This window comes from Triturus cristatus, chromosome 9 (genome assembly GCF_964204655.1).
Source record: "Triturus cristatus chromosome 9, aTriCri1.1, whole genome shotgun sequence".
Classification (NCBI taxonomy): Eukaryota; Metazoa; Chordata; class Amphibia; order Caudata; family Salamandridae; genus Triturus; species Triturus cristatus.
The window spans coordinates 307,061,693-307,082,712 of record NC_140592.1 but is presented as its reverse complement, the minus strand read 5'-3'; the positions used below and the strand labels follow the sequence as shown (position 1 = coordinate 307,082,712).

The 21,020-nt window shown below is 44.8% G+C and overlaps 1 protein-coding gene across 1 annotated transcript in view; it reads left to right on the top strand.

The window, feature by feature from the left end:
• Window positions 1-21,020, top strand: part of LOC146797796 (F-box only protein 50-like) — an 86,517-nt gene that overhangs the window by 50,674 nt on the left and 14,823 nt on the right. The window lies entirely within an intron of this gene.

Below are 21,020 nucleotides of genomic sequence, written 5' to 3'. Positions count from 1 at the left end.
TACTCCCAGACCTTAAAGGTTAGCAAAAAGAGAGGGGGAGGAGAAGTTCTGGGCGGACCTCTTGGCAGCAAGCTTGGACAGGAATGCTAGGGGATTTTGGAGTTTGGTAAGAACCAGGGATAGGCCTGTTGGCACATTGCTGACATGTAATATCCCAGCTCAGAATTGGTTTAGCCACTTCTTGTCCCTTTATACCCCTGCTGAGTGGGTCCTTAATGACTCCTTTGCTCTGTTGGTCGAGGCAGGGGACACTGAAGCCGATGCCTTTACTGACAGAGAAGTGGAGGTCGTAATCAAGTCCCTGGTCCCCCTAAAAGCTGCTGGGCCTGACGGGATACCCGGTGACTTGTTACATGCCAATCCCAAGCAATGGGGGAAGTTGGTTTCCACTCTACTGAATGCTATTATGGGGGGAGCATCTGTACCTGAATCCTGGAAAGGGGCGGAGGTTGTCCCGATATTCAAGAAGGGATGTCGGGACAACCCCGCTAACTATAGGCCCATAAGCCTTATTGATTCAACCCAAAAGGTGGCAGGGAAGGTGATTCTGGGGAGGATCCTCCAATGGGTGGATGAAAATAAGATCTTGTCAGATTTCCAGGCTGGTTTTCGCTCTGGAACATGGACCATTGGGCAAGCCTTCAGACTGGCGCTCCTGTATTGGAAGGTGGTGGTGCTGGGCAAGGGCAGTCTCTATTTGGCCTTTATCGACCTCAAGACTGCCTTTGACCTGGTACCTAGGGAGGAACTGTGGAGGGTCTTGCAGGGGTTGGGGGTGCCTTCTTATATCCTATCACTCCTGATAAAACTACACACAGACAATTATGCGCAGGTGAGGTGGGGTAAGAATGGGGAGAAAACTGACAGAATTCCAGTAAGCAAGGGTGTCCGCCAGGGATGTGTGTTAGCTCCCACTCTATTCTCTCTCTATGTGAATGGTGTGGTTGAGTATCTGCTACAAGAACCTGCTGATGTACCCTCCCTGGCGGGCACTCGGATCCCCACACTGCTCTTTGCAGATGATACCCTCCTCATTGCAAAGACCCCCCAGGGCCTCCAAAAACTTCTTAACCGCTTCCAGGAGTTCTGTTCCCTTAGGGGATTGGTGATCAATGTTGACAAGACCAAATATATGATCATGAATCCTCCTAGGAAATGGGGCGCCTCCCGGTCTTGAACTCTGCTCACTTGGAGAGGGTTTCAGAGTTTGACTACCTGGGAATCCGCCTTAGCGACTCTATGAGTTGGACTCCGCACATTCATAAGATGCTCCTTAATCATAAAAGGGTGGGTGGTGTGTTGCTTAGGGAACATCGTTCTTCCACAAAACAATTTATTGCCCCAGCTGTGGAGATCTATAAAGCTAGAGGGGTTAGTGCTGCCTTGTATGGGGCGGAGTTGTGGGGCACAAGCAATCTCGATGTACTTGCAAAATCGGAGAGCAAATTCTTGAAAGAATTGATGGCTCTCCCTTTGAGCACACCCACAGTTCCAGTGTTGCTGGATCTAGGCTGCAGATCAATTGCGGACCAAGCTCGACTTCGTCCCCTGCTCCTGTGGGCCCGCTTGTGGAGGGTGCCCGAATTAGCCTCCTATGCGGAGGGACTGTCCGAGGTGATGTCAATGGGGGGCTGGTATAGGATAAAATGGTTGAGGGACGTTAAACATCTTCTGGGGGAGTTGGGCTTAGGTGAAGCTTGGGTTACTCGATCTGCCCCTCCTAAAGCCACTTTAAAGAAATTGTATTGGGATCGGGTTTCGTCCAAACTCATTGTCGATGCACGCCTATGTAAATTTAGAGTAGGGATTCTACCTGTAGGTGATCTGGTATCCCGGTGGAAATTGTCCCACCAGCCCTCCCCCTTTTGTGCCCTCTGCTCCACGCAGGTCGAGACGGTGGCACATATTCTTTTTGAATGCCCTGACTATTGCTCTCCCAGGAGGCGCTGGCTCAAACCACTTTGTAGACAGTTGGGAACTCGCCATCACACAGTAGCTCTACGCATTCTATTGTCCGACACATCCACTTTGGTGGTTTGTGGTGTGTCTAAATTTTTAAAGTGGACTTGGTTGATTTGTGCAAAAAGGCTTTCCGTATCAATTTAATTCTGATTTTTAACTGTATTAATTGTATTTACTAAGTTATTGTCTTTTACCTTCTTCGTTTTACCTGTTGTTTTCTTTAACTGTTGAATTGCTTTTAAGATATTTTATGTATCGAAATAAAGCCTATCAATCAGTATATAAAGTATATACTAAAGCAGGTTTCTCCAACGAGTAGCTTGTGAGCTACTGGTAGCTCTCCACCTGTTTGAAAGTAGCTCTCCTGTGTGTAGGCCAGCCTGCTAAATTAGAAGCTTTTGCTTGTTTGAATGAATATATGCATACCAAAATTGAAAAGTGTGTATTTGAGACAAAAATGTGTGTGTTTTCAGAACTCATAACCTGATGTCTGGAGTTAAATGGTTGAATTTCTCAAATTTGGTATTTGTGTGAAAGATCATGTGGTGTAAAGAATTATTACTAATATTAACTTGGTACCCAGGCATTGCAGTTATGGCTGTTATGTATGATCCAGGTAGAGGCATTCCACATTACTGCTGGCAACCATGCCTGATGCACTAAGGCGATCACTGCTGGTAATAAACATGCTTATGCAATCTTATCTGATGTGATCACTATTGCAACACAAATAATATTAGTATCCCATGATGGTTCTCACAAAATATAAGTAGCTCTTATTACAGAAAAAGTTGGAGAGCCCTGTACTAAAGTATATACAACAGGTCTCGAATTCTCGACCTAAAAGGCGTTCAGAGTACTCATGTGAGAGGGGAGTTAGGCTCCAATCACATGCTGGTTCTTATGCGTATAGATTTGCTTGGGTATACGTTGTGCGCGTCCACTGAAAAAAGTGCTTGTATTGCATTTTTGGGCTTGTGGTAAAGTTTATACTCTATACAGCACACAGAGTTGGTTATGGAGGCAAGGATCATGGCTGTAGGTTTGTGTTTACTTTGAAATGTTACAACAAAGACAATGGGCTTGGTGTACTTAATGTGAAAAGCATATGTTATCATCAATACATTTAATGGCGGATTGTTATTACTCTGTATGATAGTCTACAGAGAAGAGTTTTTTATGTGGAATCTCACGCATTACTGTAGTAGGCAAGGGTTTTGGTTAAGACCCCCCCCCCCCCGAAAAACTGTGGGTGTAGAATATTTGCACGGTGAGAATCTTTGTTAGGCTATTTTAGAAGAGATAGTTTTTTGCTTTGTCAACTGTAATTTTGTATACATTTGTAATGTTATGACTCTGTGCCTGATGGTAGCCAAATAGGAAAGATTATACAGTAGGACTGATTTGGTTGTGGTGGCAAAGCACAAATAACAGCTCACTGATGTGCGTAGAAAGGTTATACCAGATGCCATAGGTCTGGTCTGCTTATTATGAAAAGTTATGACAAAGTCAGAAAGTCTGGCTGATTTATTTTGAAAAGCATTTGTTAAAGCAAGTGGGCCTGCTATCGGTGAATAGCTTTTGTATTGTGTTACAGACTGTAGACAGATATTTTGTTACACGTGATCCCACTGTTTACAATCGCAGGCAAGGGTTTTGGTGTTGCTCACTCACTGACGAATCCTAGGGGTAGAAGATTTTCACAGTGGTGATTCTTGTTAGGCCCTATTCACAGAAGTCGTATATTGTTTTGCCAACTGTAATTTTGTACATATTTGTAATGTTTTAAGTTTACGCATGATAGTTAACAGTTTATGCATATTTCAATAAGCGTGTGGTGCTTATAGTATCAAACCAATTTTAAAGGCTATAGGCCTTATAGGTTCAATGGGAAAAGTTATGTCAGATTTGTTGGGTATAATCTGTTTATAATAAAAACGTTATGACATATGTAACATCTATGCTAAAGCCAATAGGCCTATATGATTGGATTGATTTTGTACTGTGTTTAAGCCGGCAGTCAGGTATTTTGTTACATGAAATCTCAGATTACCTTTGTAGGGATGAATTTTAGTGTTGGTTACGCACGTTGATAAACCCTAAGGTTAGAGGATTTGAATTGTAATAATTCTTGCTAGAATCTCTTCGGAAGGCCTGACAGGCTTAGCTATCTGCCAGGCTCTTGTAATTAAATATATATATAATCTACTGGCAGTCGCCAGTAGGTAGTTATAGTTAGGACCTAGTTTCCATAGTAAGAGCGTTTTTTTGTAACCATCGTTTGACGAGTTCTCGCAAACATTTCAAAACTAGTATGACGCTCACTCCAGCTGCTCTCTTGAAAGTTTCATGGTGATCCGTCAAGCAGAGGCCGAGATGTTAGTTCCCATAGATATTTTAGACACGACTACAGCCTGAACTGCTAAACAGAATGACACCAAATTTGGCAGAAAGATAGCTTTTGATCCAGAAAGCGACTTTTTTGTAAACCGGCGTAAATCCATGCAGTAGTTTTGAAAATATTAAAGTAAAACCAAATTTGTATGTATAGGGACCTGGATCCTCCCGGGATACCACAGTCCCTGTGTTCAAGTCTGTTTGGCTGCCAGCACTTCAAACCAGGAAATGTTGGCACCCCGAAAAAAAAGTTACAGAAAGATAAGGGGGCAGGGTAGGAATACTACCTAGGTCTCTAGGTGGGGGAGGGGGTATCCAGCTGGGACCCCGCCTGGGGCACAAAGTTTTTTAAAAAAAAGCATTCAGCAAGAGTCTTGCTGGATCCGCGGCTCCTGCTGGAAAAAAAGCACAAGCTCCTGTGATGTTGGACCCACAAGTGTGCCAGGTCCTGTGGGCGTAAGCAAATATATAAAGGAGGTCCTACGGCGTATGAAAGCCCCAGGGATCGCCACCTCCCAGGGCAAATGAAGTAATGTGAATGTGGTGGCTCTCGAGGGTCCCCTGCAGCCGCTGGACCACCACCTCCCCAGAGCAAAACATAAAATCAATGCAGGGTGTCCGCTTGAATCCCCTGCAGCCCAAGAGACCACCCGAGGCTGAAAAAAATTAATGTGGGGGTCCACCGCAGACCCTGGGGACAGCCACCCTCCTGGGCAAAGTTTTACGTTGGAAGGGGACCACGCAGCCTTCCTCGTGGAGCCATTTATGGCCCTGAGGGCCAGTACACCCCAGGGCCTGCTCATGCAACCTTCTGAGGTGACCACCCTCAGGAGGTAGCTGTCTGCTTTTAATTGGTGTGATCTGACAGCTCTCACCAAGCAAAAGCAAACATAACTCTGCTTTTTGCAAGTCAGAGCTGTCAAACTGCTCCGGCTTGAAGAAAGCGGAATTTTCATCTGTTTCCATGCACTTAAATATGTGTGCAGGGAAGCAGATGAAAAATTGCTCTGACAGACAAGGACGTGCCTTTCAGCAGCCCCCTGTCTGCCAGAGCAGTGCCGGCTCCCGCAGGAGGTGAGGGGCCGTCTGGGACCGCAGGGGTCTTGAGACCCTATGGTCCAATTGCACATTTGGTGCCCTAGGGGCACCCAGATGACATGACCGGGCCCCAGGAGATGGGGTCCCTGGGGCCAAAATTTGCCCGGAGAGGGGGCCGCATGGCACCCTCCCCTAAAAAAATATTAGAAAATAAAGATGAGAAGAGAGCAGAAAGAAGCACAATAAAGGTCAGAAAGAGGCACAATAAAGGTCAGCAATGAGCAGAAAGAGTCAAGAGAAAGGTGAGAAACAAGCAGAAAGAGACAAAATAAAGGTGAGAAATGAAGGACTGGGTTATTCTAAGACCCAGCGGTGCCAGGGGACAACACCTGAAACCTTCGTGGGTTACCTGTTCCGGCGTACAAAACACAGAGACACGAGTCAAAGATCAGCGTTTTATTTACTGCAGGGATACAGAAATCACAAGAAGTACACAACGTGTAGGTTCTGGGAGACTGCTTCGAATTGCAAAAGTGGATCGCTCCTTTTATACACATTTTGGTCATTGCACAACATGGCAGACAAAGGTTACGACTCAGTTCCCACAATAAACTTCAAACGGGTCGCATTCATGTTTCGGAAGCCTGAAACATGATTACAACGACATTGCCGGTTCCCAACTGTAAAAGTATATTATCCCCACATTAAGCACATTCCATTCTGACTGTAAACACATTCAGGAGAAGGGACAGAAACAGATGCAAAGGAAGAACAAAGATGCACGACAGATTGAAAAAGGGTGTAGAGAGTAATAACAGGAACTTGATTACAGGATCAAAGACCTCGTGCCTAATGCATGTATGACTGAAACAATAAACGGGCACGGCAAGATGAGCCTTGAGCGGGGCCATCTGCCTCTGCCGTGTCATTTCCCCTATCATAAAAGACACCCTCAAAGAAACACGTGTCCTTCGTGAAAGCTTGGGAATCCCAGGGTCAAAGAGCGGACAAGGTCCGTTCGCTGGCTACTTGAGGGCAAGAAACAAAATGGATGCCGTATCTAAAATGGAACCCGAGGGTTCAGGTGGACATACCCAGAAATGAGACGATCCGTACATAGTAGTGTAGCGAAAACGCGTACACCCACTAAACTCGTCATTTGCGGTTCGTAGATACCAAACTCATCCATGTTCGAACACACCCAGAAAATGTCGTTCCGATTCACACGGAACCTCAGACGCTCCTTTTGCCCTCATGTAGGCAAGCACTAGTCGAGATCAGAATCGATTTCGATATTCATCAGATCATTCAGCTGTTGCTGGAACATCATTCTATCCATCAATGTCTCCTTGTAACAGATGGCCGTCTTATACACGTTGTAGCACAAAGACTACATAAGGCAGGGCCACACTGCACACAAAGACAACACGTGAACAGAAACGTTACAACAACCCCTACAATCATCAGAATCTTCCAACCCCAAGTTGATATCAGGCCCCAAAACCATCCTAATAGTGTCCAATTACCTTCGTCCACGTGTATGGACTCGGAAATCTTATGCAACTTCGAGATGGCTTGGTAAACGGTTGGAGCGTTGTCAGGAATGAAAATGCAACAGCTTGAATGGATAACTTTACACACACCACCTCTATCTGCGAGAACAACGTCTAGAACCATACGGTTCTGCAGCGTCATAAGTCTATCCGCCTGAAGTTCCGCTGTTAAATTACCAAGAGCACTCGCAGTTAGGTTAGCAGTCGATTCTACCACACGGGTCAACTGTCTTAGGTTCCTACTATTAACCATAGGTCCCCAAAACGGCAAGAAACCCTTAAAGAAGTCTCCTGCTTCTTGACCCGCAGTGTCCTCCTTGCTGACAACGCCTCTCACAATTCTAGTCTTGTGATAGTCTGAGGCGACTGTAAAAGTCGGTGGCAAAAGATTCGCAATATAGCAGGTACCCGAGAAGTCACGGGGCAACCATGTATATGCACGTTCGTAACACACAAAATAGGTACCCTTGGCAGTCAGAAAAACAGGGGAAGAGAGCATCGGGAGAACATACGTATCAGTACAAGCACTGTTCCCAAATTGTGCTCTCGGATTTCGACCCAAACCTTTCAAGCAGAAATTACCGAGGTGGGGTACGATCCATATTGGAGACGAGCTCTTGAGCTGTCTATCACCCACTGACGCACTATACTCAGCTTCGCTCAGGTCTTTATAGGCTTGCACCTCTTCATCTGGAATAAGCGACGCATCAAAAACATCTCTATCCAAATCAGCAATCGCTATCGCCAAAGGTTTATGGTACGGGCCAGGACCAAAGTTTGCAGAGCGTGGCTCTCGACTGGGGTAGGAATCTAGTGCACTACGGAACATAGTTTGGAATGCTCGAGCTGATCCTTGGGAGCTATAAGGAAGAACCAGATACGGAATACCCCTATCCATGGTATGTGGCATTAACCCACACACCCAACAGTTGGTAGTATTCATCACCAACTGGTACTGATGTAGGAGTTGAACAAAGGAGTTATTCATGAATTCCGCACGTCTAACCTGTTCATGTTGGGGCAGAGGATGAAAGGAATGTGGAGAAACAGTGGTAATAGAGCTTGATTTAGGGGGAAGAGTAGGTGAAATGGAAGGCAATAACGACTGTATTCCGAAATACACTCCACCCACCAATAGCATAGACACAGTCAGAAACAGCAGAAATACCTGAAACAAAAAACATTTTGTTCGTACAATCTTGTGCACTTTTGATCTTTGCGCCGACATCCTTTCTACTTCCAACAGCTTAGAGAACGCCATCCCCTAAAAACCGTCCGTACGTTCTTGACGCACTTCGTTCTGAGTAGCGATTATCAATTCCCAGGAGTTCCCAGGAGTCGACAAAAAGTAACCGACCTAGTGTCAGAAACCTGCCAAACAGAAGGAAGTACCCGCACGGCCCTACGGTTAACCAGGATGATAGGTTTTCCTAAATGCTCAGCTCAATACAAATCTCCTTAGCTGTGAGAGGCACACACAAAAACCTCAAGAAAAGATGTAATTGTTCATAATGTTTGTGGCAACAGTAGAAGAAAATGTAAGAAATTTTTTTATTAGTCTTTGTTACGTGTACGAAGAAAGTATCGATCTCTTCCAGGTCGAGTCTGTTCCTCAAACAATTGTTCAGCTGGTGAAACAATGTTCCGTCGATTGGATAACAATTCAGACCTCGAATTTTTGTCAACTGGCAACTCAACAGGTGTGTCTGACTGCGATGAATCGTCTCTCACAGGTTGGGCATCGCTGAACGGCACAAAGCATAGAGGGGTCTCAGTTTCCGTTGCCGCTATACCAGTTCTCACCCAACTATCTGTTGGTGAGGGGATCGGCACCTTCTTGGTATGGCCGGCGTGTACCCAATTTTTCCTGCCTTCCAACCGAACTGCAGTCCTTGTAGTCAATAGCACTTGGAAGGGTCCCACAAATCTTGGCTCCAAGTTGCGTTTTCGGGCAAAATTTCGGGTAACCACCCAGTCACCCGGTTGGAGCCGATGTCCAGGACCCTCTGTCTGTGCCGGTAAAGCTTCAAAGACCTGTTGATGAATTAACCTGAGTTTAGCAGTCAGATCATAAAGATAATCAATTAACATGGGATATTCAAGACTATCAAAGGCCTTAGGTCTCGAGACTCCCCAAATATTCGCAGGGCGGCCGAACACAATCTCATATGGGCTGAGCCCTACTCGAGAGTGTACAGTCGCTCTGGTTGATAAGAGAGCCAGAGGCAGGGCATCGGGCCATGACAAACCAGTCGTAGCTTGTATCTTTGCAAGTTTCAGCTTCAGAGTACCATTGTACCCTTCGACCAAACCTGCTGCCTGAGGATGATTGGCGCTATGGAATTTCTGTCGAATTCCAAGGCCCTTACACACACTCTGCATCACATTACCCACAAACTCACTTCCATTATCTGACCACACAATCCGTGGCATTCCATACCGCGGGAAATATTCCGTCAGTAGGACTTTCGCTGTGGACAGGGCAGTATTATCCTTAAGAGGATAAGCCTCAATCCATCTGGAGAACGCACAAACCACAACTAAAACATACTTCAGATTATTGCATCTCTCCATATGAATGAAGTCCAGTTGGATAACCTCGAAGGGACAGACAGGAGGAGCAAAATGACCAGGTGGAGTGGGGGTGTCCTTGCCAGGATTATGCATCAAACACACCATACAATTCTTAACCACCCTCTCAGCACATTTAGCAATACCATCGTTCTTCCATACAGGAGACAATAACTTGCATATACCTTTCGCACTAATGTGTGACAACCCATGAGCCATAGTCATGATAGCCAATACATAAGCATCCGGTAACATCCACATCTGACATTCCGACAAGTCAACCCAACATCCATGCATGTCCAACTTTCCCGTGCTTTCTTTCCACTTGGTTCTTTCAATTTTAGTGGCCTCATTCTGAATCGCTTTCACACTCTCAACAGTGTCTTCACACATACCAGTCTCCATTGGCCACCTCACTGAACTCGTAACATACATTCGGGACGCAAGATTCTTAGCCGTTTCCTTGGCAATCTCGTCCGCAAATGCATTACCACGACCAACATCATCCGTAACCTTTTGATGCGCACCACATTTAACAATCGCTACCTGTTTAGGCAATGTAAGTGCATCCAAAAGATCATTCACGAGCTGCCCGTGTTGAATCTTCGTACCATGCGATGTCATGAATCCTCTTTCTCTCCACAATCGACCAAAACTATGCCCAACACCGAATGCATACTGACTATCGGTAAACACATTCACTCGCTTTCCTTTAGACAAAACGCATGCTCTCGTCAATGCAATCAATTCTGCCGCTTGGGCTGAATTCTGACTCAATCTCGCGGTCTCCACAACCGTGCTCAACGTTACTACAGCATACGCAGTCGTCACATCACCATTCGGTAATTTAAAGCATGAACCATCAACATACAGAGTGCCATCGGGATCCGTCAACGGAGTGTTTTTCAGGTCCACACGACCCTTCGTTTCTTCCTCAGTTCGTAAATAACAATCATGTGGTGGTACATCATCTGATTCCATAGTAGTCGGCAACAATGTCGCCGGATTCAGCACATTACAACGCTTAATCTGTATATGACTTGCCAAAAGGGTCAACTCATACCCGGACAATCTTGCACTCGTCAGATGTTGAGTTTTTGTCCGATTCAAAAGAGTGTCAACTGCATGGGGAACCATCACTATGAGCATATTATCCATGACCAGACCTGCGGATTGCCGAATAGACACCGCAGCTGCCGCTGTCGCCCTCAAGCAACTTGGCAACGCTCTAGCTACCGGGTCTAAAGTCGAGGAAAAATACGCACATGGACGCTGCTTACCACCGAATTGTTGCGTCAAAACACTCAACGCACAACCTTCTCTCTCGTGAACGTATAGTGTAAATGGTTTACTGTAATCAGGAGTACCTAACACAGGAGCCGAACACAACGCATCACGCAGTTCAGAAAAACTTTTCTGACATTCTTCCGTCCATGGCAAAGGAGTCGAGACATCCTTGCACGTAAGAGCTATCAATGGCTTCGCTAACAGTGAGAAATTTGGAATCCACTGTCTGCAGTATGACGTGATACCTAGAAAGACACGCACGTCTCTCTGAGTTGTTGGCACAGTCATCCGAGCAATTGCTGCAATTCTTTCAGGGGTCAACCTTCTTCCCGCCTTTGACAATAAGTGAACTAGATAGGTTACTTCTTGACAACAATATTGTAGTTTAGAAGGTGACACTTTGTGGTGTAAGTCACATAGATGCCGTAACAGTGACACTGTAGCGGTTTTGCAAATCTGTTCGGTGTCAGCAGCTACCAACAGATCATCAACGTACTGAATCAAAGCCGCACCAGCCGGCAACACAAACGCATCAAGTTGACTCTTAAGAGCTTGACTGTAGATCGATGGACTCTCACATTAGCCCTGAGGTGCACGTTTAAACCGGAAACTGCGACCACCTAATGAGAAACCGAATAAATCTCTGCTTTCCTCAGCAATCGGAATGCTAAAGAACGCATTCTTCAGATCGATCACCGAGAACCAAGATGCAGAAGCTGGAATCAGAGTCAGCAAAGCCGTAATGTCAGGCACCACGGGGAACTGTGGAACAACAATTTTATTCACCTCCCTTAGATCAATAACAAAACGATACACGGGAGGCTGGGATGGAGCAGTTCGTTTCAAAATAGGTAACACAGGACTATTACACACGTTACCTCGTGTTTCCTCAATGACATCTTTATCGATCAAATCATAAATGATCGCTAATAGCGCTCGTTCGCCATCAAGGGAAATACGATACTGGGGAATACGCGGTAGTCGCACATTCGATTTCAATTGGACAACATAAGGTAGTATATCCAGCAGACCCACGTCATTGGGACCTGTCGCCCACAAAGAATCAGGAAGAGAACTCAATTCCGGTGGGAGCTTATCAGTCGACAGATACATAGGGGAGATCACTCTCTGACCTAATGTAAGCTCCACTCCCGCAGGAGAACAGTACAAAGTCGCATATAACCGTTTCAATAAATCCAGGCCCAAAACATTCTCACCACACCCAGTAGTCAAAATCAAGGGTGCTTCTAACTCACAAGACCCAATTGTAAGGGGCAAAGGGCTAGAAACTGGGTTGCTAACGGGGGCGCCAGAGAATCCAACGGAAACATTTGTCAAGCCAGACAAAGGCGCGCCAGGGAGTTTCGAATGAATGATGGAACTTTTCGCTGCACCAGTGTCCAACAGAAAAGGCTCAACTACACCCAATGTAGCAACTGCGACATAAGGCCCTCTCTGATCAACCGGAACTGATACTTCTCCCTTCCTTTGTCTACGGCTGTCCTAGTAATTACCATCAATACCAACATCATGCTCGACATAATAGTCGTCCAAGTGATACTGTGCAGATCTACCAGACAATGGGGCGCGTCGGTCAAAACAATTTTGCGAATCTGAGGAAGAGGCAAGACGCTTGTTCTGATTCTGAGTAACACCGCGACCTCTACCACGTGACGCTTGTTGAGGACCACTACGACCTCCCCGGGCCGAAACACCATTGTTGCGGTCACGCAGCACCAGACAATTAAACTTCAAATGCCCCTCACCTCTACAATAGGCGCATTGATTGTACCCCAACACAAAGCGAGGTGTAGAGGAGTCATTACGCGACTGCGATCTAGAAAACTGCGTTTGTAAGCGATTTGGCTGTTGCGAGTCATTCTGAGGCAAGCGCGGAGGATACGCTTGCTGCAATAAGACCTTTGTTTTAAGATCCTTCATTTTCTTATCTGCGCGCTCGCTTTCTTCTTTCTCCCTATTTTTGTAATATTGGGCCGTGGCTAATATCTGAGCAGTGGTGGAAACGGCCCACGAACTTTCAGAATTCTTCAATTTGTTGCTTAGTTCAGGCAACAAATTCGATACAAATTTATCAACAAACAATCGCTGACCTCCCTCAGAGCTCATATCCTGACCACTATGATCAATAAATGCCTCCTCAAAACTCGTAAAGAAATCGGAGACACTCTCATCCTTCTTTTGCTTGCACGCAGACAATTTGTCCCAATTAACGCGTATAGCTGGCATAAGTGTCTTCATAAGTGTAATTATCCTCTGGGGCAAATTCTCAATGAGCTGTTCAGGTTTAGCCCCACCAACTTGTCGTCCGTCAGCCGCCGCAAGAGCAGCCCAATCACCGCCTAACTCAGCTGCGTGATTCTCTTGACGGATTTTCGCCCAAATCGGTTGAGGTACCACATTACCAAACAACATGTCAATATCGGCAAGGTTCATAACAGTAGCATCCACTAATTGGGACAACTCCTTATAATATCCTGCAGGATTTTTACGAGGGTCGGGCAAGGTTTGCTTCACCTGTAAAACTTCCGATCGCTTCCATGGGAGGTGTATCCAAACTCTCTGAAAGTGTGGTAGAATAGCAGGATTAGCATTAGGATCACCTGGCATCCATACTGGGGGAACTTCCCGCATAGGATACTGACCAGGTTTTGCCATCCACTCCTCAGTTTCATCCTTAAACAATGCTCGAGGTTGCACTGTAGATCGAAAGGATAACAGACGCTCTAGAGCACGTCGGACGTTATCACCTACAATCGTACCAGTCGAAAATTGATTCTGAAGCTCAGAGATCTCGGGCGGTACATTATCCACTGCATCATTATCCCACTCTTCTCTCAAAGATTTACACAGTTCCTCGAACACGAATCTTTGAGTGGGCTCATTAAACTGAGAAAACGTCTCAAAAACTATACGCGAAGCATACTTCGCAGGATACCTAATCCATCTACGCGCCATTGTCACCAACGACTCACGTTCCCTCCCATCAGGAATTTGACTGCGCCTCTGAGCAACATCAGAAAGATTAGACCCAAGTACTGGTCCAAAAAACGGAGAATAGAGAGTAGCGGCAGCATTAAATATACGACTACGAATAGAAGGGGAAGAAGAAGAAGAAGAAGGCACAGGAGCAACAATATTAGGAGTAAGCGTAGAAACAGTAGCAGTAATCGGGATAACAGGAGTAGTAGTAAGATTAGGCTGATGAGACACTGACAAAGGAGCAGTAGGAAAAAGGGCCGGTAAGGGAGGATGAACCAGTTGTGGCACAAGGGGATTCGGAAGAACAGGAGGAACGGCGGGCTGACCAGCAGCCGCTATTACAACAGGTGGAGGAACAGGAGGAATCAAAGGACCCACGGTATCTGGAGCATAGGGAGGTGGCGATTTCAATAGATAAGACAATAATGGATCCTCTATCACTTCCTCTCCCGTCTTGTCAGAACTAGACGGTAATACCGGATAACATCTATCCACTGCCATATGATGAAGCAGAGCACTAACTTCCTGCTCCTTCTCATCTTTGTCTCGCTGATACTGTTCTGCATTTCGCATCACCGTAATGACACCTTCTCTCTTATTTTTCTTAGTCTGTTTGATTTCCTTCTGCTTGGCCTCTTTGCGCCATAATTGAAAAGAATCAAACATGGCCGGCCTAGCCTTCTTTTTAAATAATTTAGCTTCAAGATTATCTAAGATTGCAGTTTCGAAACTACCATGTGATGGCCAACTAAGAACACCATCATTTTTAGTGTAACAAATCCAATATTCATTATATACAATAGGACCTACGCCGTGGCGGCTATAGAGCTCATAAATTGGAGTTCCAACTGGAGGTATCGGGCATGAATCCTCCAGTCGGGAATCCGTGCTGCAACATGTAAGGAAACCAAGCAATGTACTACGGCCAGGCATCGTGCACGCTAACCGAGTTTACAAACTTCAAGGGCTATCAAATTATGATGTCCTCGCAAACATGCAAGACCCTCGGTTTTTGGCAATTGCAATCGTCAAATAAAACCCAACAACTAAGAATCAACAACTGAGAACCACAAGTGCAATGGAACCATGCAAACAACCAAGTCTACTCAGGGAGCGACCCACAAATACTTAACTGAAAAGAGCAATGGCGTCACCAGGAAGGCCCGTCTATCGTCTCGCCGTACAAAGGACTACGCCAGGCGCCAAAACAGGTCGACAGTCAGGGCATCAGTCCGTCGCAGCCGTCGGAAGGCGGGAATCTTCGCGGGAAAAGTCGTCGGGCCACTTATTTCGACAACTGGATCGATGAAGCGGGGTGCACCTTCCCTCGGAGATTTCACACGAAGTTCCTCACGATCGTCGGGCTTGGACCGGTACCGCTGATGTCGCCCCAAGTTGGGCGCCAACTGAAGGACTGGGTTATTCTAAGACCCAGCGGTGCCAGGGGACAACACCTGAAACCTTCGTGGGTTACCTGTTCCGGCGTACAAAACACAGAGACACGGGACACTTCCTGCGACGTCAAAGATCAGCGTTTTATTTACTGCAGGGATACAGAAATCACAAGAAGTACACAACGTGTAGGTTCTGGGAGACTGCTTCGAATTGCAAAAGTGGATCGCTCCTTTTATACACATTTTGGTCATTGCACAACATGGCAGACAAAGGTTACGACTCAGTTCCCACAATAAACTTCAAATGGGTCGCATTCATGTTTCGGAAGCCTGAAACATGATTACAACGACATTGCCGGTTCCCAACTGTAAAAGTATATTATCCCCACATTAAGCACATTCCATTCTGACTGTAAACACATTCAGGAGAAGGGACAGAAACAGATGCAAAGGAAGAACAAAGATGCACGACAGATTGAAAAAGGGTGTAGAGAGTAATAACAGGAACTTGATTACAGGATCAAAGACCTCGTGCCTAATGCATGTATGACTGAAACAATAAACGGGCACGGCAAGATGAGCCTTGAGCGGGGCCATCTGCCTCTGCCGTGTCATTTCCCCTATCATAAAAGACACCCTCAAAGAAACACGTGTCCTTCGTGAAAGCTTGGGAATCCCAGGGTCAAAGAGCGGACAAGGTCCGTTCGCTGGCTACTTGAGGGCAAGAAACAAAATGGATGCCGTATCTAAAATGGAACCCGAGGGTTCAGGTGGACATACCCAGAAATGAGACGATCCGTACATAGTAGTGTAGCGAAAACGCGTACACCCACTAAACTCGTCATTTGCGGTTCGTAGATACCAAACTCATCCATGTTCGAACACACCCAGAAAATGTCGTTCCGATTCACACGGAACCTCAGAAATGTGAAGAAAGAGGCAAAATAGAGGTCAGAAGAAATAGGCAAAATAAAGGTGAGAAATGAGAAAAAAGCAAACTAGAGGTCAGAGAAGAGCCGAAAGAAGCATAATAAAGACCAGCAACGAGCAGAAAAAGGTAAAATAGAGATTAGAAAGAGACAAAATAAAGGTCTGAAGTGAGCAGAAAGAGGCAAAATAGAGGTCAGACACAAACAAAGAGGCAAAATAAAGGTCCAAAACGAGCAGAACCCACCCAGGTACTCATGCACCCACTCACATAACAACTCGGACACTCTCACAGCCACTCACGGACGTATTCAGATACTCATGCACCCACTCACAGACCCAATCAGAAACTCATGCGCCCGCTTACTTATATGCTCTCTCACTCACTCACAGACCTACTCAGAGACTTGTGCACTGACTCACAGACCCACTCAGACTCACACCCCCACTCATGCACCAACTGAAACACTCACTCACACACCCAGTCAGACACTCACACACTCAGTCACACATCCACTGAGATGCTGTTGCACTCACTCCCACACTCATTTGCAAAGGTTACAGGTTACAGTTAGGAAACAGAATTTAAAAAAACATAGAAATTCATTGAAAAAAACAAAGGTTACAGGGTAGTTATAGTTAGGATCACATTTCAATCGTACAAAACCAGTGAACTATAGCAGTTATAGTTACCTGAGCTAACTATTTTGTGTGGCCTGGCAATGCACTGCCTATGACCTTACCTATTACATCACTCATGACATGGTTAGTGACATCACTGATGACTTCACTGATGACATCATCCACAGAAGCACTCACCCACTTACACCCATATACAACTTCCTACACCCACTCACACACCCACACAATCACTCACATACCCATTCACAAACCCATACAAGTACTCCTGCAACCACACTCACATCCATAGAACCAGACACCCACTCACTCAATCATACAGGCACTCACACAACCACACAATCACCCATAAAGCTACTCATATAGCCAGTCACTTACTCGTACAGCCACTCACAAACCCACTTATTCACCTATACATCCACTCATACACCCACTAATTCACCCATACAGCCTCTCAACACAGCCACTCACTCACCCATACTAGAACTCACACACCCACCCAACACTTACATACTCATTCACACATCCATACAAGCCCTCACACATCTGCTCACTCACCCATTCACACTGGCACTTACCTTACAATACAGCCACTTATAGACTAACTCACTTAACCAAACAGCCACTCAAACAGCCACTCACTCACCCATACAGCCACTTACACAGCCAGGCACTAATTTATATAGCCATTTAGACACCCACTCGCTCACTGATACAGTCAGTTATACCCTCACCCACTCACCCATGCATACAGCCACTCACCCATATAGCCACTGACACACCCATTCACTCACCAACATAGTCACTCACTCACCCACACAGCTACTCACATACCTATTTAAACACCCATATGGCCACTTGCACACTCACTCACTACACACTCATACCAGCACTCAGACACCCATTCACAGATGGATACACACATTCACACAGCTACTCACATAATATATGTTAGAAACAGTTTCACTCTGTAGTATAGAAAGTATACTATTTTAACTTGGGTAACGCGTTGGTATATATGTTTAGCACTCATAAACGTTTTATAAGTCACGCACACTCACTGGATGATGTCATCAGTGATGTCATTTGACATGTCACTGATCATTTCATGAGTGATATAATATGTGAGGTCATAAGCAGTGGATTGTGGGGTTGCAAGTTATAGTTAGCTCAGGTAACTATAACTGCTGAATTTTACTGGTTTTGTACAAGTGAAATGTGAGCCTAACTAAAACCTCCATGTAACCTTTTGGTTTTCTCAATGAATTGCTAACGTTTTTTTTAATTCTATTTCCTAACTATAACATCCCTTAGACCTTGTCTTCCAGTGAATATGTATAGCTACATAGAAAGCCTTTGGGTCAGGCCTCTACCTACATTGGTCTGTCTGAGGAGCATCATTTACACTCTACTTCCATCCATGACGGCATACTAAATGTGTTGTAGTTCAGTCCACATCAGTCATTCTCTCTCTCGTCCAGTAAATGGCAACATTTTCTCATCACCTGGAACTGGGTGTGCTTCAGTGTCAGTGCTGTTTGGCCACTCCTTTAGTTTTCAGTTTTTTCCCTTTATATTTGTCTTTTCACTTCTTTGCTTTATGTTTTTTTTAAAATTAATATTTATCTTAAGAGCATACTATAGCGCCCCATGCAGTGCTAACATGCTGCTAGCTTGCAGCTCATTTCAACTGCAGTCCGTCGCATCTTGCATGGCTACTCAGTCTAAGCCAGTCAACCATTATGGGAGGCTTCTTTCCATAGTATATAATTGTTTTACCATTCCAAGATGGCCAACACATTGGTTCTAAACGTGGCTGACATACAGAAACTTTAAAACAATGATACACCAGATACAATACCGCTGCAAGACAGACACCCACTGCTATGTTTAACTTCAGTTTTGCACACATATGCCGGCTAGGTTTAGGTGGCAGTTTGTTTTTTCTACTTGCAATCTTCTAATGTATCTTAAATATCTTATTGAGTTAGTGTTTATTCTATTATGGTTGTTCCAGAAGTTGAATACAAGAATGACTCAAAAGATGGGCTAAGGAATGCATGAGTGCAAAGATGAGTGAAAGAGTCCATACATGATGGCTTACTGAGTGCCTAAACCCATCAGTGGCCCAACAGGCACTTTAATTTGTAAGCCAGACTATTGTATTGCCAGTATAGCTGTGTTCAACCATTGGTTGCTCCCTATATCTCCAGGGTGATGAAACCAAATCTATAGGGCAAAGGCCAAGCCTGATCTACACCCCACTGACTCCCACAACCCTGAAACCCATGTGGCCTGTTGGATAGCATGCAAGCAAAAATACATTTCCAGCTTCTGATGAGGCTTTCATCTTTATTGGCTTAGTGGCTGACTTTGTTGAAGGTAATGCGTGACAGATGTTCGAATATAGGTGTGGTTTCTTGTTGTTTAAGCAATGTCTTAGGTGTGGGCATACATGAGTGTCTTCAAGAGACATACATATGTGAAAAAGTTTTCTTCAAGCGTGAGAAATGCAGTGTGTGTGTTTGTTTAGATGTTTAAGCTAACATTTGCTTGTGTTTGACAGTGGAGTAATGAATAGATGAGTTATCATTTTACCTCCGTGAAGGGTCCATTGAATCGCTACTGAGAGCGACATCCATAAAGGAAATACCATACTGCATTAGCTTACGATGCATTAAGTAATATTTACGATTTTGTGTAGCGTGAACCAGGTAAGGGGCCTAGGTCCCTTGTGGATTGCGGACGCTTACATTTAACGTGCGTATTGCAGACTAAAGTACACCTTGGCGCTGACCAGTCAGAATAACGCCAGTGACTGTCGTCAAGCTTTAGTAATTAATGAGATGGTAGTTCACCCTCTCCAAGTACCAAAATAAAGGGGGCATGGCTTTATTCTGATGAAATGGCTGTGGAGGTTCAATAGGTGGGTACCCAACACATGAAATTGTTAACCTCTCTAGGATTTTGCAGATAACGGTAAGCGTTTTCCCAAAAAGTGATAGTGGACACTCCGGTAACATAGGAGGAATGGCCGTGCTCGATAGTGCACATAAAGTTACAGAGCTTTGCACCCTAGTTAATGCAAATTTTTTGTTTAAAAAAAATATTTGTAGTGAACTCAAGCTTACCATGCTATATGTCTTAACTTGCATAAATATGAATATATAGTATAAAACCTGTCATATCTGACAATCTTTGTGAGGCTTGTAATTTATTGGCTATGTTCGCCAATATATGGGCAGATCACAGCATATGCAAATGATAATGAATGCTTACATCTTTTTGTCAATTTTGCTATGACGTCAATGGGTTGTCAAGTCTGAGGGGTAAACTGATGTGCCTAGGAGGGCTTTTTGAAATTAGTTTGAGAATCTAGGGCCCGTTTGGCCAAGCCGGGCACTGGAAAATTCCTCCGGAGGCTGGGGTACAGAGGGTTATGCTCCGCATCAGCTGGTCTTAAACAGTAGTTCTTAACCTGGACCCCCACTTAATCATTACTGGTATCTGGGGACTCCACTGATTCATTATTGGAATCCCAGGACCCCCAGGCTAATCCATTTTGATGATTTGAATTGCCAAACAATACAAAAATGAGCATTCATCTAACAAATATAAACTAATGGAATATTTGATTAAATTCACCAACAAATTAAAAAAAAATTAAAGTTTTAATTTTAATGGGAAGATTAGCACCTTTTTAAATTTAGTTGCGTACACCCATCGTACATACTATATCCTGTTTGATGCACTTGCACTACTCCCGCAAATCTATCCGAGGATACAAACTTAATTTTTAGCCTCCAATTTCAAATTCCTTCACATTTACAGAAAGTTTTAAGCATTTCAATTTTACATTTTGCTTCTTTATTTATGTACACTTTATTAATATGTTAATATTATTCAATTTTCTAAGCATTGATGGAGCCCCTGAGTAGGTATCGCAGACCCCAGTGGGTTCCCTGGACCACTGATTAAAATCCGCTGGTCGAAGAGATTGTCGTTTTTTAAATCGACAGATTGGCAGAAGTACACACTTTTCTGACAGGCCCATGCGTGAGTGTGAAATATTTGAACACTTCAGGAATTTATTCTCAGAACTGACTTCAACAATTAACGTGTAAAAATATCGTCCTCGAGTGGGTTTGAGTCATTTGATAGAATATCTAACTGGAACCGACACGTTTGCCAGGACTGCTTTAAGATCCCATTGCTACCTGAGAACCGCCAGAGCCAGTAAAGGGAGTGGAGG